The 19,046-nt window shown below is 41.8% G+C and overlaps 1 protein-coding gene across 1 annotated transcript in view; it reads left to right on the top strand.

Moving 5' to 3' along the window:
- The window catches only part of DCDC2C (doublecortin domain containing 2C), a 109,882-nt gene that overhangs the window by 63,269 nt on the left and 27,567 nt on the right, over window positions 1–19,046 (top strand).

The raw sequence follows: 19,046 nt of genomic DNA, 5'->3' as shown, positions 1-19,046 counted from the left end.
GTAAATTGGTGCAGCCTTTTGGGAAGAGAATTTTGCTCTTTCTATTAAAGTTAATTCTGCACATATTTTTTTAAACCATTTCCATGGCTAGGAATAGTCCACAAATGTACTCATAAATAACAAAAACTAGAAACAAATGAGATATTCACCCTTCGGGGTTGGTTGATTAATATATGCTCCATTCACACAATGGAAAACGCTGCAGCTGTATAAACAGTAAGGTAGACCCATGTGTACTGAGGGTCAGGGCTCCAAAGTATTATATTAACTGAAGAAAAGTCAAGCTGCAACCGAGGATGTAATATGCTGTATTTGGTATAAAAATATGGAGCAAGACGCACATAAAAAACAAAGAATTTAGAATGGGAAAGGGGCAGTGCTTGATGAAGTGGAAGGGAAAGAGGAGGCACAAGACCGCAGACACGGTAGCAAGGATGGGGTCAAGGCTTGAGACCCAAGTCCTGAGTGATATTTACAACAAGAAAGAACTTGACCCAACCAGGAAGGTGAGAGGAGATGGGGGAGGTTGGGGGTTTATTTGACAATATCCTTCTTGCACAGAGTTGATTACTATATATTTTTTAATAATAGGAAAAAGAAGATGAAAGGCTTTATGAAGATAATGAAAGGAAGGTTTGTATCAACAGATTCTGTAGTTTTGTGTTTCCTCTTCTGAAGTCAGACCTTATAAGATAATCAGAGGATTCCAAAACCTTGTCAGGTGCTTTCTAGAAGTAGAACATCATCTCCATCATACACCATCGCTCTGTTCCCCAGAGGCAGAAAACGGACTCAGAGGAAAAGAAACGCTAAGGCACTTCAAGTAGGTGGATGGATCCACCGTAAGGGCAGATAATAAACAGGGCAGGGAAGACTCCTTTAGGGTCATGTATCAGGTGACTGCCCCCCAAGTCATCTGCCATCAGGCACCCGAGACACTCACCTGGGTTGTCCAGGAAGTCAGGGAACCCACACCCTCCCTGCTATGGGGCTCAGGATGGAACGTGTCCCCAGGGTGAGGAGGGCAGGCTCCCCGTGGCCACGAGGCTCATGGCCTCCTGGGAAGGCAGGGCTCTGGCCAGGCAGTTGGCCCCCCGTGGCCGGTGGAGGCGCATCTGGCTCTGTGGTGTTGCTCTCTAGGAGCTGTGTCCTAGGTAAGAGTCGATCTCTCTGTTACTTGTTAAATGATTAAGTGGTCATAATGATTTTTGTCTGAGTACATCAGATTTTATTTATTTATTCCTAATTTCACTTAGACTCCTCACCACTCCATAAAAATAAAACAAAACAAAACAAACAAAAAAATCTTGGGCCATAAATACTAATATTTGGGAATCAAAACCAGCCTATGGAAGCCACTTGGGATTTGACATCAGATTGGCCTAGAGCCGTACGCTCATCTGTCACTCACCCTGTGTGACCTTGGGAAAACCCCTTAATATTTCAGAGCCTCAGTTTCCTCTGCTGCAAGCTTGTTGTTCGATAGTTTATAACCAAATCGATATTTTATCCATATTGGCCCCAGGATTAGAGCTAATATGGATAAAATATTCTCGATGCTATGCTTTTTATTTATGTTATTAGAAATAACGAATCGTAGGAGAATCCTGACAGTGTCTGGGGAGAGAGCACACACGTGAGCTACAGTTCTGTTTGTGAATATATTTCTAACATACAGATGTGCATGCAGCCACGTAAAAGAGCACAAATTCCAGTTTTAGTGCCTCTATTCATATGCAGGTGTCCTTTGTTAAGTAATTTTACCTCTCTGCACCTCATTCATTCAATCAACAATTATTTTACACATTTACAGGTTTACTTACCTCGAAAGAATCAATTGAGACAATGGATTTGAAAGTTCTCGAAAAGTATATCTATGTTTAAAACGATGTTTATATTATTTATATTTAAGCTAAATAATGAAAGTACATGTTTTCCAATTGGAAAGTAGACACTGGGTTGTTCCCACTCTTGACTCTTGTTGAAATCAGTGTAATCAATTTTACCTGGCATTCCATCCTTTGGAAGGAACTCTCAGTGACCAGCCTGTGCTGGAAAGATCATAGTGTGTGTTCCCCGTGATGTCCCTGTAAATTTAAGTAACATCCACTTGGCTTTTAGTGTCCAGTGATTCTCTGGAAAATTTACCATTTGTTTGGTGTAGGTGTTACTTGCTCTTTTAATGAGAATGTTTTACCAAACACAGTGGATGAAGAGTGTAGACTTTGGACACATGTCAACTGTGTCGTGAACGCGGTTTCACTTCCCTGAGCCTCAGTTTCTTCATTTGGAAAACTGGGATAATTTCTAACTTGTGAAGTCAGTATAAAGTCGTAAAGTGCCATATACAGTGCGTTGAGAGTTAATTATAGCTACTATTATTACTGTTATTCTCCAGTCTCATCATGGTTTCTAGCAGAGGTTTCAGGTCCTGTGAAGCAGGAGTTTGAATTTATGTTTTCATTTTTCTCAGCATCAGGCACATATAGTTGGCATTAATTGCATTTTTTAAGTTGAATTTTCTTCTATGATATCTCATGTTTTAACATTAAAAATACATTATCAAACTATGAACAATTCATATTCATGTAGAATTATTAGCAAATACAGACAAGAAAAAAGTAAAAACATTGAATTCCTGTTTAGAATCTGATTTCACTTTTGTGTATATTCTTCAAGACTGTTTTCCTTCTATTGTTTTATGTAGCATATTAAAGGGATCGTGACTTTGCTGATAATAGGAAAGTTTATTTGAACAAGCACCATGAATCAATATTGAGGATATTTTAAACATTTTTTCTCAATACACTCGGAATGCTGATTTTATTCATTTGAAATAAATTTAAACATTTTGAACAAAGCTGCCATTCACATTAAAAAAAAAAACGAAACGACTTATGAATCAGGTGCTTGCATTGAATTCTTCCAGAGCAACGTTACTAGTTTCCCTTCTTGGGTGTCATCTGTTTTGACCATTTAATCTCATGCCAGCATTAAAGAAGCCAGTTTTATTTCTCTTTTACTGGAATATTCAACTTGGTTTCTCATTGGTTATATTTTTGTGATTGTAGTGAAAAATTGAGAGCCTTAAGAAGAGTTCAGTTGACCCTTGAACTGCACGGGCCCACTTATGTGCAGCTTTTTCAATAGTAAATATTACACTACTGCACAACCCCACCGTGGTTGTTTGAGTCCATGGACGTGGAACCTCGAATCGGGAGGATTGGCAACCCTAACCCACAAGTTGTCCAAGGGTCAACTGTAAACAGCTGGCAGAATTTAGCCAGGAATACATTTAAAAATGTAAACTAAAGTTTAAGTCATGAAACTAGTTGTGGAATTGCTCTGTTTCTATCCTGCATTGGCTGATAATAACTGAAACCCAACATCAACAAAGGACTCTCAGCCTGGTGTGCAGGTTGGTGGTTTGATTTGATTCTGCGTTGCAGGATGTAATCAGAACATGTGGACCACTCTTGACTGACGGGCATCCAGACAGGTTGCCATAGTGACAGGTTCTGGGTACAAAGTGTGTAAGAAGATGAAATGATAATAGTGAAATTTTTTTTCAAAGGCTTCAAAAATCAAGTATAATTTGATTCATAAGTGTGCTATCAGTGAAAAAACATTTCTTAGATAAGGTTTTTAGCGTGTATATTCTTTGATTGATGAGATGTTCTATCACCTTGTAGAAGTGCATTTTGTATGTTTTATGACAATGTTATGTATGATTAGATCAAGTTAAAGTCCCTTCAAATGCGTGTTGAAGGCAACATTAGGCCAAACCTCAAAACCTGTTGAGCATTATGTATTAAATGCTGTCAATGGGATGGAAACATAGTAGATATTGTCTGCCTTTGAAGCATTTATAATTTAGCCCACTGGAAAAGCAAGAGAGATAAAGTACCCAGCAACAAATGAATAGAGCTTACCTCTGTTTAAATTTATTCCTTGGGACATATGCAAGCTTAAAAAGATGTATACTTGAGTGTCACTTGTTCTGTTAAAATCCTGATGGTTATAAATTGAAACATTGAGAACATAAGCATAAATGGAGAATCTGCTCTCTAGTGTTCGATTTGACAGTGGAGCGCTGAGGATCATTTTGTCTGTAGGTTATTGCCCTAGGCTAGCATTAATGTAAGGCATCCTTCAAGGCCAAGGCTTGTGTTCTGCACACGCGGTGGACTTCATAGTTTAACCTTCTTGTCCAAGAATGCCTTTTAATAGTGCTGGGCTGTTGAACCAGAGGTAGCAGTGCCCAGGTGAGGAGAAGTGGCCAGGGCATCTTCAGATGATGGCCGGCCATGCCATGAGTGAGTGCGTAGCCTCAGCCTCAAGTAGGATGCTGGTGGTCGCTTTCCTCCCTGAGTCCACACTTCCTTTGAGCTGGGGCGGGGGCCGGCCCCCCATCCTTCTCCTGAAGAAACGCGACTTCTAAGTTTTCACTTCCGGCCCGATCTTCCGCTCTTTTCCTAATGCTGTGTCTCTAATTAGTTCTCGAGTCACCTCTTCCAAGAAAATCTTAAATTACCCTTTCTGGTCATTTCTTTTTGCGGTACGCGGGCCTCTCACCGTTGTGGCCTCTCCCGTTGCGGAGCACAGGCTCCGGACGCGCAGGCTCAGCGGCCATGGCTCATGGGCCCAGCCGCTCCGCGGCATGTGGGATCCTCCCGGACCGGGGCACGAACCCTCTCAACCACTGCGCCAGCAGGGATGCCCCCCTTTTCTGGTCATTTCTTAATGCTCTCTTCTTTTGGCAGTCATGCACACTATTTTAATCACGTCATTTTTTCTGATTACCCTCCAAGTTATTGTGTGTGTGCTTTCAAGTTTTTCAACAACTCTCTCTTGCGTGCCTGCTGTGTATTTTTCCTACGAGGTGGCAGCGCCTTCTGTAGGGGTGTGTCTTCTGCTCAGACTCTCCCCCTCCTTCTCTGCCAAAGAGCAGGAATTGTTCAAAAAATTCTTAACTGAACAAATCTGGGCCTCCTAGGACTAGAATTTGGCATGAGAAGGAGATCTTGTCCCCTCATAGCTTTTAGTCTTCAGTGTTTCATGTGGTTGAAAAATTGGAAATTTCAAAGCGTTATGACTTTGGGTGGAGTCATAATAACAAGAAAATTGGAAAACAAAATAGGACAATGGGTAATTTTGGTGCAATAGAGAACAGGAGTTATCTATCATTGATGAATGCTGTGTGCTTATTTTCTTATAAAAGAGTCATGTTCTGTTTTGCATTTTGGTTTTCTTGTCATTATGACTCAACTTCAAATCAAAACCTCATAAGATGAGGGGTTTTGAAAAAAATGGGCTCTTCCTATCGTGTGTACCTCTGCTTCAAGTTGGCTGCCTAGGCTAGGAAATGGTGTACTTCGTCCCAGATAAGATCAGATAAAAAAAGTGACTTGCTGATATGTTTCTAGCTGTAAAATGAATGATGAGACAGTGAAACCTTTTAAAAAATAATCAAAGTAACGGTTTCTATCAAGTGACGTAAATCATATTTAAGCGAGTTGACAAATGCGGGGCTCAGGACACGAGGCGCTCCCACTGCCTGCAGCTACTGATGAAAGCTCCGTTAAGCGTCTTTGCTGAACTAAAATGCGCACCAGGTCCCAAACGGCAATTTACTCTTGCTGTTATCAGGCAACCCGTAGCGGGCTTTCACTTAATTACCTTTGTCAGAAATGCCAACAAAGCCAGGGAGTTTTTGATCTCGCGTTGTCTCTCACTCAGGATTTTTGTGACAGAATGAAAACGGCATTGATTCTTTAATTGACATTTGAAATTCGTTGCCTGCCCGGTATCTTTACTAGTTTTTTCTTTTTATTATTTGATACCGCGTTGTCACTACAGCTAAGTGTTTTATTGCTTCCCTAAGAGACACGGTTAATATTGAGCAGCATTGGAGTCTCAAAAGCCAAGTGTAAGTCATCAGTAATGCTAAGTGGGATATGGTGAATTAAATGTTAAGAAACAAAAGTTTTAGAGAATTACATGGCTTCAGAAAAATATAATGCTTGGATTCCTCTATACCTAGGAGATTCATCTGGCTTCAAGCAAAAAGAGAAATGTTCACTGTTGAATAGAAGAGGTGCTTTATCTTCAACACAACTGCAGGTATATATTCTGTGTAACACTCTTCATTAATAAAACAGAAGGTATTGAATTGATGTTTGATAATAGAACAGACACGAATAAACAAATCTAACTTTTCATACGGTGGGCTCCATCCAAACACTTTTGTTGAATTCATGCCAATTTTAGAAGTGGCATTTAGGGACCTGAAGAAGGAGATGAGGTGGCTGCAGTCTGGCCTAGAGAAGCAGCAAGTGAAAAAATACCAGCAAGTTATAAGAGGAACGTGCTCTGGGGACCTGCTGCCCAGCATGGCAATTATAGGTAATATCTGTGTCGTATCCTTGGAATTTGCTGAGAGCGTAGATCTGTTCTCACCCCACACAGAACAAGGTGATGATGTGACGTGATGGATGTATTAATTACCTCGAGTGGGGGAATCATTTCATAATCCATACATCCATTAGATCATCCACAGAAAACATGATGCTGTGCAAACTAAATATATACAATTTTTACTTGTCAGTCACACCTCAGTTAAGCTGGAGGAAAAGATTAGCAAATGTGGGCCAGTTTCCACCACCACAAGCTTCGGTGCCTTTGCCCCTGGTTCTAGGCTAAGGATTCACGAGGCCCTCCGAGCGCCCCTTTTCCAGGGGACTCAGAATCCCTTTCAGCGTCCGTGGGGCTGGTTCTCCCTGACGCTATCCCAGCAGCGGCCTGGGCTCCCTTCCCGCCACCCTCCCAGCGGACCACCTGCCCTCTAAGCCGCTGCCTCTGGGCAGAGGGCAGAATCAAGGCAGCGCTCGTAGGATGTGCTGTCACTGGGCTCTCTCTCTCAGATGGGCTCCCGATTTGTTTGTTGACCTTGGCACTGTAAAAAGGAAGGAGGGAAAATGAAGCCAGATTCTCAGGTAGGTTCACTGCTCCACACCAGCCTGTGTTTGGCCGTCCATTTATTAGTTTGTTTTTCTCATTCACCAGTTGTCCACAGTATTATGTGTTACAGAAAATTGATTTTAAGCAGATGAACAAAGCTCTTACTTTGGGCCATCTGCTAGGACCCAGATGAGGACAGCACTGAGATTTTGCTGTGAGCAGACTCTTAATTAAAAGTGTCAGCAGAGGTACCTCCACGGGGTGGGAGCGAGGAACTTTACGGAACTTCTGCCCAAGTAGCAGGAACAGGGCACAGAGCAAGGAGAAATGATCCTTCTTAGAGCAGCACGTTGTCCTCTTAGCTGTGAGTCTGGCCCCGGAATATGGGGCACCGTCATCCATTTCTGTTCTCCGTGCGTGGGCATCTCATCACACTTCTGTTGGCCTCAGGTGGAGGTTTTATATTAAAATAGGACCACATAATACACAAACCATTGCAGTAACAAAAGGAAAGCATTTTATTCGTATTTACTTGGTTTTCCACATGTGTTGTAGAGATGCTGTCTATAACTTTTAAAACATATGAATTATTTTTAATTATGAGAATTATGTGGCCCATCTACAATGTTTTTGTAAGGTACCAAACAACCTAAGGTTTAGGTCTGTATAATGTAGTCAGGGCCATAAATATAATTTTTGGAAACAAAAAGTAACGTTTTAAATTTTCATTTCTGGGAAAGCTTAATGAGAAACCTTTATTGGCTGCCTACACCACATTCTGGAAAGGTACTTTTAGGTGAATTTATTACTTAGCTACCGGAAATTGATAGCCATATTTTGGAGGAAAAAAATATCTTTTCCCATGAGGAGTTTAGTGGAGAGAAAATCAGATACGTGAAGAGGAAAGGGGCTGTGAGGCCCATGGGCACTTTGAACTGACAAGTGAGATTGTTCAGGGCCTCTTTTATTGATTCCACATATCTTCTGTGAACCTGGCAGCTTTTCCCCAAGAGAGACCTAAAATGAGAAATAGCAGGGTCCTTGGGCTTCCCTGGTGGTGCAGTGGTTGAGAGTCCGCCTGCCGATGCAGGGGACGTGGGTTCGTGCCCCGGTCCGGGAAGATCCCACGTGCCGTGGAGCGGCTGGGCCTGTGAGCCATGGCCACTGGGCCTGCGCGTCCGGAGCCTGTGCTCTGCAACGGGAGAAGCCACAGCAGTGAGAGGCCCGCGTACCGAGAAAAAAAAAAAAAAAAAAAAAAGAAAGAAATAGGGTTCTTGGGACTCAGAGCTGAGGTCTGCTACTGAGATTGCATGGAGGTGCCATCCCCAAGACCGTGTAATAGTGATTCAAGTCAAGGTGTGTTTCTTATTTATTCATCTTCAGGGTTTGTCTATGTTGATATTTGAAGGAGGGGAATCCATGGCAGTGCAAAAAATAGTTCTATCAATAAAATTCACATTTCTGCTGTAAATAGAATGAGTAGGAAGGGACAAGCTTTTCTGAAGTTGTAATATATCAAAAAGCAGATTTACACCTTGCGTTGAAATGCGTTCAGTAATGCATTTCACAGATTGGTAAATATTGTAGGCACAGAACGTGTATGAATTTTAGCAAGCTGTGCGTTTATTTGGGGTGCAGCAAAATGATCCCAAACATCCTTCAGTTCCATCCTCTGTGTCGGAAGCCTGTGTGACATTCAGCATTCTCTGTCACTACCGTCCAAACATGTATCACAGAGTCTACACACCTATACCTGGTAAATAAGCCTGCATTAGACCAGCCGTTGACTCCCTGACCCTGCCCTCTGTCTGTGGAATATATTGGGTCTCTGGGATCTTCAAACGCTGTGCCAGAAGCACTCCGAGCAATGATTCTTCTCCAATCCTTTCCTGCTACGGAGGCAGAAATGGAAACATCTCTTTGCTTCTTTCAATACTGTAATCTTTGGTAATTTCCCTATCACAACAGAAGTATTTTAAACCAACTCCAAATCTCCGGTGAAGGTATACTCCACATTCAGTATCTATTCAGGTGCAAAAGACTCTGCAAAGTTCAGACCCAGAAAGATGCAGTAAGATGCAGACTTAGCACCCGATTCGTGAATTGCTGCTCTCCTGAGTCTGGCAGAAAGCCTGCAGGCATGGGGAGGGGGAGGCTAGCAAATGGGAAGGGGGTTAGGACTGTATTTTTAATGCAAAGTTTCTCTTCTTTCTTGCTATATATAAAAATACGCAATTAAAATATAAAAAATCAGATTGAAAATGAAAGTAATAAAAAGCTATCTTCATAGGTGAAGCTGGTGACTCCTTTTTCCTAATTCTTGTTCAGAAATTCTGCTTGCAAATGGTGAGCTTGGAAGTTGTGACTGAGTTTAGTTTAGGTCTTGGAGGTTTGATGTGTAAAGTGATAATGGACTCAGGGTACCGCTATTAGAATTAATGCACAAGCATCTATTTTTTATAATATGCTTGGCGAATTACATGATACTCTATCAAATTTTGATAAATACTTTAGTGTGGTTCTCAAACGTATTATTCTTAGAACTCCTTTATGCACTTCAATATAATTGCAGATCGCAAAGAGCTTGTACTTACGTGAGTGATATCTATCCGTAGTTACTGTATTAGGTATTAAAGCTGAGAAATTTAAAGCCATTTATTTATTCATTTAAAACTAGCTACAATAAATCAATTTTGCCAGATCCAGGCAGCTGGATTTCATATTTGCTTCTGCATCACTTTGCTGCTATATGATACTTTGATAGAAGTAGGTGAAGAATATGTACTTGGAAAAGAGAAGAATGTTTTAAGAGCTTTTTTCAGATAAGTGTGGATACTCTTTGATACTCTACCAAAACTCGACAAGGGATGATTTCTTTTTTTTCTTTTATTAAAGCACAGTTGATTTACGGTGTTGTGTTAATTTCTGCTGTACAGCAAAGTGAGTCAGTTATACATATATATACATTCTTTTTAAAATATTCTTTTCCATTATGATTTATCATAAGATACTGAATATAGATCTCTGTGCTCTACAGTAGGACCTTGGTGTTTATCCATTCCATATATAATAGCTTACCTCTGCTCACCCCAACTTCCCACTCCATCCCTCCCCCAACCCCCTCCTCCTTGGCAACCACCAGTCTGTTCTCTGTGTCGGTGACTCTGTTTATGTTTTGTAGATAAGTTCATGTGTGTCATATTTTAGATTCCACATATAAGTGATATCATATGGTATTTGTCTTTCTCTGTCTGACTTACTTCACTTAGTATGATACTCTCTAGTTGCATCCATGTTGCTGCAAATGGCATTATTTCATTCATTTTTTATGGCCGAGTAGTATTCCATTGTATATATGTACCACATCTTCTTTATCCATTCATCTGTCAATGGACATTTAGGTTGTTTCCAAGCCTTGGCTGTTGTAAATAGTGCTGCTATGAGCATAGGGGTGCGTGTATCTTTTTGAATTAGAGTTTTGTCTGGATATGTGCCCAGGAGTGGGATTGCTAGATGATATGGCAACTCTATTTTTACTTTTTTGAGGAACCTCCATACTGTTTTCCATAGTGACTGCACCAACTTACATTCCCACCAACAGTGTAGGAGGGTTCCTTTTTGACAAGGGATGATTTCTTAAGGGTTAGCTGCAATTTGGAATCAGAAACAATATCAGTGAACAGTTTATCCTTTGTTACATTAAAATCCATTGTAATAATCTTGCACTTTGAATGGATTTTTATTCATGCATGATTTTGCAAGATGATGCATTGGTGATTTGGGAAATATTGGTTCAGCAAGCTATGCAAACATTGACACGGTTAATTATATAATATTTAAAAGAAGATCATATGCAGTGGTATTTCCAGGAATATCTTTAGAAAATACTTTCAGTATTGGGAAGCTGTGAGACACTGTGAATTGTTTTCACTGAAGTCATAGCCTTGTTTTGTTCAAGAAAGCATCTGCCCGGTACCCATGACTGAATAACTAGTTTGTCTGTTGTCGGTCCTTTCAAGTAAAGCAGTGTTCCATGAATCTCAGTCTTTCTGGGGATGAAACAACCTTTGAACATTGTTCCTGGCCCTTCCAGCACATGTGGCTGCCACCTGTCACCTCACCTGCGTTCATTTACTGGCCTAGAATGCTTGCGGTCCTTTGCTTTGTGAATAGCTGCACGTGAAGATCTCTGCATTGCCTTTCACATCAGGTTTTCCACACCAGTAACCAATACGCACTAATTCCACCCCCTCCCCTCTACTGTCTCATCAGCCCCTGGAGATGTGGCTTGACCCCTGGTAGCCTAGCATTACCTGTCTCATAACCACTCACCCTCAAATTCACCGCTCAGTTCTTCATCTACTCTATCCTTGAAATCATTGGGAGGTTGTTTCTTTTTGACACCGCCTGTCAACCCGTAAGACTCCTCTGTCCCACAGGAAGACCCTGGTTCTGACCAGCCCGCTCACATCTCCATCCTGTCTCTGCCCTTGGGCAGGGCCTTCACCTGTCTTCCCCCCCGGTTCTCCTCCTGGCCCCTCACTTTGTAGGGAGTTTACCCTGATGACTCTGGAAATCACTTCCGTTGTGTTGACTCCCATTCGTGTCCCACCTGTTTCCAGTCCCTCGTCTGTGATGGGATCTCTGGTGGCTTCAGTTCTTCCAGATCTTCCGGAGCAGGGAGAGGCTCATGATGTTTGTGAGCCCCTGCCTTTCCACCTGGATGTGCTGCTTCCTCTCCAGCAAGTCCCGTCCCAACCCCTACGTTCATCCTCAACTCTGTCCACGGCACCTTTGTGCTTCCTGTTGCCCAGGCAGAGTCTCATCCCTTGCTCTTCCTTTGCTTCACACCCGTTTCCAACGGGTCCTTCAGGAAGTTCTTTCCATGCCCCTTGCTTGGTCTCTTTCTCCTGGGGGACGTGGGTCAACTCCTAGCCTCACACTGTTCTTCTGACTCTGTTTATGCCCCTTGAATTGTGTCACTGCTCTGTTCAAAAACCTTCATCCCCCACTAAGTCTTATGGCTTCTGTGAAACCAACCTTGTCCACTCCGAACTTTGGTCATTTCTGAAATCCCGCAAAACTTGCCCTGTATTACCAGTTGTACACGTAGTTATGTGCCGTCTCATTTGGTGTGCATTGGAAGTTTATTAATCAGCCCCTCGGGATAACCACAAATTCCTTGAGTATAAAGGCCACGCCTCACATTCCCCTGGAGCAGTGGCGGTAGAGCCCTGGGCACACAGTAGGTGCTAAATAGGTAATTGGTGATTGGCTAATATTTGACATTTCCAGGAAATAGATATTGAAACAGGGGTTAAAATCTCTTTTGTTTTCAGTCTCTGCAACTGGAATTTCCTCTATTTTAAAAAAGGAGCTGTACTGTATTTCCCCACCCGCAATTCTTTCTTTGTGCTTACTATATTGAAGGGCTATTTCTTTTTTTCCCACAACTAAGTTTTGTCATTTTGCTTTTATTTTTTAAAAATTTTATTGAAGGGCTTCCCTGGTGGTGCAGTGGTTGAGAGTCCGCCTGCCGATGCAGGGGACACGGGTTCGTGCCCCGGTCCGGGAAGATCCCACATGCCGCGGAGCGGCTGGGCCCGTGAGCCATGGCCGCTGAGCCTGCACGTCCGGAGCCTGTGCTCCGCAACGGGAGAGGCCAGAACAGTGAGAGGCCCGCGTACAGGGAAAAAAAAAAAAAAAGTTAATTGAAGTATAGTTGATTTACAGTGTTGTGTTAATTTCTGCTGTACAGCAAAGTGATTCAGTTATATCTTTGTTTTGTTTGTTTGTTTTTGATGTTGGGAGTAGGAGTTTTTTATTAATTTATTAATTAATTTTTGCTGTGTTGGGTCTTCGTTTCTGTGTGTGGGCTTTCTCTTGTCATGGCAAGCGGGGGCCACTCTTCATCACAGTGCGTGGGCCTCTCACTATTGTGGCCTCTCTTGTTGCAGAGCACACGCTCCAGATGTGCAGGCTCAGCGGCCATGGCTCACATGCCTAGTTGCTCCACGGCATGAGGGATCCTCCCAGACCAGGGCTTGAACCCAGGTCCGCTGCATTAGCAGGCAGATTCTCAACCACTGCGCCACCAGGGAAGCCCAGTTATATCTTTTTATATATTCTTTTTCATATTCTTTTCCATTATAGTTTATCTCAGGGTACTGAATATAGTTCCCTGTGCTCTACAGTAGGACCCTGTTGCTTGTCCATCCTGTATATGATAGTTTGCACCTGCTAATCACGAACTCCCACTCCACCCCTTCCCCAACCCCCTCCACCCTTGGCAACCACAAGTCTGTTCTCTGTACTGAGAACTGTTTTCTATTTTGCTTCAGGTGTCGCCCCTTATTTTATTTCCTTCCTTTTCCCTCTCATTTCCGATTTTTAGAGACTCTACTTTAAGGATGAGGATAAATCCATGAAGGAAGGACCCAGTAGGAGCAGGTATATTTTTAACTGAGGAAAGTTTTATTTCAGTGGGAATTTTCCCTTTTGCCCTCATTCTGGTCTCTTAGAGAATTGTAATGTAGTTGAGGAAAAGTCTATCTTCTCTTGAATCATCAGTGACATTTCTTTTCTAGGTCTATTTTGACAAGACTAGATTGTTTTTTAAAAGTTGGGAATATAAACTAAAGTAGAGATGAATATACCCACCAACATGTTTAGGAGTTAATCTGTACTTTTTCCCCTTTTCAACAATGTGGATAACTGAAAATCAAGGAAATCCCAAATAACTCCACCTAAGCGAACTGTCCTTACCTCCAACCCCAAGAAATCATGTACAGAGTGGATTACAGGTAATACACCTTTTATTCTTCCTGCTTGCTCTCTGAAGGCATTTTGGGTGGGCAGGTTAGCCCAGGAGTGGCGTAAATAGGATCAGAGTAATCCAGGGTGAGCCCTGGAGAGGTGCCACTTACGTGCTGGGGCAGGGTCGACCCAGGTTTTTCTGGGTATGAGCTGGGATGGGTCAAATCCCTCCTGGTGGAGGAGGTATCAGGGCATTAGTAAGAATGGTTGTGAAGAAAACCCCAATATCTCTGTTATCTCCATTCTTAGTCCTGGGCCTGAGGTGGGCATTTTGGGGAATCTGTTTCTTCAGTGGTCATGGGAGCAAAGTCAAAAGAGGAGCTTTATGAGTGCTGCCTTGTATCAGCTGCCAGGGATCCCTGGAAAATGGCACAGAAAGACTGTGTCATCTCATGTCTGTGTTTTCAGCCCAGTGCTTCTGTGAAATGTTTTAGAAAGTATTTTATGACATTTTAAAGGAAGTGGTGAGACTTCTGCAAATAGATTTTTAGTGTTTAATCTTAGAGATGGTGGTAAAGATGCATAGATTGCTTACCACACGCCTTCAGTGATGCCGCGGGCCAAAGTGAGCAGTTTTGAGAACAGTTCGGTAAAATGCAAATACAGCCATACCCCATTTACCTCTCATTTTAAAGCAATGATGAGCTTTGTAAAAGTGATTTTCCATATGTGTGATGCCTCTCCTGATAAGCCATGCTTTCTTCATTTTTAAAACCCATCTCCTGATGCATTGCCATCATTTTGCACACGGAAAGTCTCCGTGCTGTGCCGCTTGGCGTTCTCCGAGATGACCGAGTCCGCAGGCTTCTGTCCCTGCACAGTGGCTTCTGCTTGCCCGCTTCTTGAGTTCTCCTGTTTACTCTGCTCATTTTGCTCTCCGTGTGCACCTAGCAGCTTCCCTCGTTCCTTTCTGACACGTGACTTCTGCTCGGTGGCAGGGAGAGCCCGGAGCTCGGCTTTCTGGAACCGTGCTCCTGGGCTCCAGGCGAGACCCTGAAGGCTTTCCTGCCGACAGAGAGTGTAAACGTCACCACGTGGATTTGGGACACCTCTTTTGTTTTTGGTTTTTTTTGCTTTTAGCTCTTTTCTGGCTGAGTGATGCTCGGAGCATTACACATCCCAGATGAAGCGGTGTTGCTCCAGGGCCCCCGTGACTTTGGGGGCTGTCTTCTCTTTCTCATGCTGTAAAGAAAACTGGCGGTGCAGCGTCTCAGAGGCTCGGCTGACCAAAGCCAGAAACTGTTGAGTGGGCTGGCTCCCGAGTGTCTAGTCTTGGGATGTTTTCTTCAAAAGCTAATTTGTTTTTAACAGCGTTACTGGGGTATAACTTACATGCACTGGAACTTGAGGAGTTTTGGCAAACATATACAAATGTGCAGTTCGTGGTGAGTGAGAGAGCTGGGCAGGCCTTGGATCTCAGACCTTCTGCAACTCTCTCACTTCCAACGTCCCCATAAATTTCCAGGTGCTCAGCGGCTCTGAGCTTCATCATTCCTCTGAGGTCAGCCACCTCCCCGTTCTCCCCCCATGACCTGGCAGAGACTGATCTGTTTTCTGTTCTAAGGTGTTGCTTTTTCCAGAGTGTCACATAACTGGACTTGTATAGTATGTACGCTTTGGAAGCTGTCTTCTTTTATTTACCGTGATATGTATGGGTTTCATCCCCCTTGTATGTCCCACTCAGTCATCCCTTTTAATTGCTGAGTAGTTTCCATTTTATGGACAGCCAGCAGTTTGTTTATCCACCTAACAGTTGAAGGGCATTTGGGTTGTTTCCAGTGTTTGGCAATTTTGAAAAAAATCTTCTATGAACATTTATGTTCAGATTAGGTAAGTATCTAGGGGTGGGATTGTTGGGAAATATGGTAAATGCATATTTAACTGTGTAAGAAACTGGCAGACTTTCCCCAAGCAGCAGTACAATTTTGCAATCCTACCTGCAGTGAATGAGAGTTTCAGGTGATCGGTGGCTTCACCTGCAGTTTGTATTTTCAATTAGAAAAACAATTTTAGTCATTTTATACTTGTATTTCATTTGTGATTTTATTTTGCATTTCCCTAATGGCTAGCAGTGTTGAGCATCTTTTCATGTGCTTATTTGCCACCCACATATCTTCTTCTGGCCATGTCTATTCAGATCTTTTGCCTCCATTTTTATTATTGGGTTGTTTGCTTTTTTTTCCATTGAGTGTTGAGAGTGAGTTCTTTATGTACTCTAGATACAAATGATTTACCAGATATGTGTTTTGCAAATTTTTTTTCCTACTGTGGCTCGTCTTTTCATTCTCTTAACATTGTATTTTGAAAAGCAGAAGTTTTAATTTTGATGAAGTCCAATTTACTGATTTTTCTTTTCTAAATTGTGCTTTTCATGTCATAGCTAAGAGTTCTATGCCTAATTCAAAGTCTTAAAGATTTTCCCTTATGTTTTATTCTAGAAACTTGATGGTTTTGTGGTTCACATTGATGTCCAGGACCCATTTTGAGTGGATTTTTATATGTAGTTCAGTGTGTGGAGTGAGGTTCATTTTTTGGTTTTGCATGTGGATGTCTAGCTGTTCCTGCACCATTTGTTGAAAAGACTGTCCTTTCTGCATTTCATTTCTTCTCGCATTTTTCATAACCAACTGACCATATTTGTGTTGGGCTGTTTCTGGACTCAGTAGATCTTCTGTTGATCTCTGTACCTTTCCTTCCACCAATATTGAACATCCTTGATTACTGGAGCTTTGAACACAGATTATGTGTGACCTCTACTTTTATTCTTCGTTTTCAATATAGTTTTGAGCTATTCTAGGTCTTTTGCCCTTCCAACTAAATATTAGACTCAACTTGCCAATTTCTGCAGAAATCCTGGTGAGATTGATTGGGATTATACTGATCGAGAGATCAGGGAGAATCTACATGTTAACAATATTGAATTTGATATACCACGGACATACTCTATCTCTCCATTTATTTAGGTCTGTGATTTTTTTTTTTTTTTTTTTGCGTTATGCGGGCCTCTCACTGTTGTGGTGTCTCCCGTTGCGGAGCACAGGCTCCGGACGTGCAGGCTCAGCGGCCATGGCTCACGGGCCCAGCCGCTCCGCGGCATGTGGGATCTTCCCAGACCAGGGCACGAACCCATGTCCCATGCATGGGCAGGCAGACTCTCAACCATTGAGCCACCAGGGAAGCCCTAGGCCTATGATTTTTTAATCAATGCTTTTTAGCATTCAGCATACAGATCTTGCACATATTTTGTTAGATTTATGCATTAGTGTTTTGTTTTTGGAGCTATTGTACATGACATTTTAAATTTTAATTTCCAATTGTTTGTTACAAATATATATAAAAACAATTGATTTTTATATTTTGACCTCAATCCTGAGATCTTGGTAAACTCATTAGCTCAAGCTTTTTGTAGATTCTTTGGGATTTTCTACTTAGACAGTCATATTGTCTGTGAATTAAGGCCATATTATTTCTTCCTTTCCTAACTATATGTCTTTATTTCTCATTCTTACTTTATTGCACTGGCTAGTGCCTCTAGTATGATATTGAATGGGAGCGGAGAAGGCAGACCTGCCTGACTTCTTCCTGATCTTAAGGGGAAAACATTCAGACTTTTATTACTAAGTGTGATGTTAGCTGTGTGTATGTGTATGTATATGTTTATGTTCATTTATATGTAATGTTTCTGTATATATGTTTGTATTGATCTATATCTATATATATCTGTTATAGATGTCATTTATCAGATTGAGAAAACTACTTTGTATTCCTAATTTGCTGAGAGATTTACCGTGAATGGATGCTGGATTTTGTCAAATGGTTTTTCTGCATCTGTTGAGAAAAACGTGTCATTTCCTTTTTTTTTTTTTTGTGGCACGCAGGCCTCTCACTGTTGTGGCCTCTCCCGTTGCGGAGCACAGGCTCTGGACACGCAGGCTCAGTGGCCATGTCTTACGGGCCCAGCCACTCCGTGGCATGTGGGATCTTCCCAGACTGGGGCATGAACCCATGTCCCCTGCATTGGCAGGCGGACTTTCAACCACTGCACCACCAGGGAAGCCCCTCATTTCCTTTTTTAGTCTGTTGGGATGTGGAGTTGAGTTGACTGATTTTCAAATGTTGAACTAGATTTGACTTCCTGGGATAAACCCCACTTGTTCATCATGTATTATATTTAATTACATGTAGCTGGATTCAATGTGTTAATATTTTATGAAGGAGCCTTGTGTTTGTTTTCAAGAGGCTTATCCATTTGCAGTTTTCTTTACTCATAATGTCTTCGTTTGGTTTTGATATCAGGCCTCATAAAAGTCCCCCAGTGATGTTTTTCTCATGATCAGACTGGAGTTATGGGGTTTTGGAAAGAATACCACAGGGGTGGAGAGCTCTTCTTGTCACAGGGGATATCCATGTGACATCCCTAATGAAATTAACCTTCATTACTTGTTTACTATATTGTTTATCAGAATTCTTTATTGTAGACTTTCTCTTTATCCCCTTCCCTACTCTGTTTGTAGAAAGCAAGTCACTAAAGCCTCCAAAAGGAGGTGGGGTGAGAATTAACCATTGTCTCCAGTAGGGGGGGATCTTGATCTGTATGTATCTGTTCTTTGGAGTTCCCCTGTAAGGAATATTTGTTTCTTATCTCCAATTTATTTATTTCTTCAACCATTTATTCACATAATTATGGACTCCTGTGTGTATATTTTCTACTCTCGTTTATAATCCAATATTATGTTATTTATTTTATTGTTCCAATTTTTTCCCCTTCCTCTATATTGCCCCTCCCCCCATCTCTCTTCCCACTGGTAACCACTAGTTTGTTTTCTATATCTGTGAGTCTGCTTCTTTTTTGTTTTATTCACTAGTTTGTTGTATTTTTTAGATTCCACACATAAGTGACATCATACAGTATTTGTCTTTCTCTGCCTGAATTATTTCACTTAGCACAATGCCCTCCAAGTCCATCCATGTTGCTGCAAATGGCAAAATTTCATTCTTTTTTATGTCTGAGTAGTATTCCAGTGTGTGTGTGTGTGTGTGTGTGTGTGTGTGTGTGTGTGTGTGTATGTACATCTTCTTTATCCATTCATCTGTTGATGGACATTTAGGTTGTTTCCATACCTTGGCAATTGTAAATAATGCTGCTGTGAACATTGGGGTGCATGTATCTTTTCAAATTAGAGTTTTTGTTTTTTTCAGATATATACCCAGGAGTGGAATTCCTGGGTCATATGGTAGTTCTGTTTTTAGTTTTTTGAGAAACCTCTGTA

The sequence above is a fragment of the Monodon monoceros genome, unplaced genomic scaffold, assembly GCF_005190385.1.
Source record: "Monodon monoceros isolate NGI ecotype Baffin Bay Population unplaced genomic scaffold, NGI_Narwhal_1 Super_Scaffold_19, whole genome shotgun sequence".
Classification (NCBI taxonomy): domain Eukaryota; kingdom Metazoa; phylum Chordata; class Mammalia; order Artiodactyla; family Monodontidae; genus Monodon; species Monodon monoceros.
The sequence above is the reverse complement of the archived record's forward strand: the minus strand, read 5'-3'. Positions and strand labels throughout refer to the sequence as shown.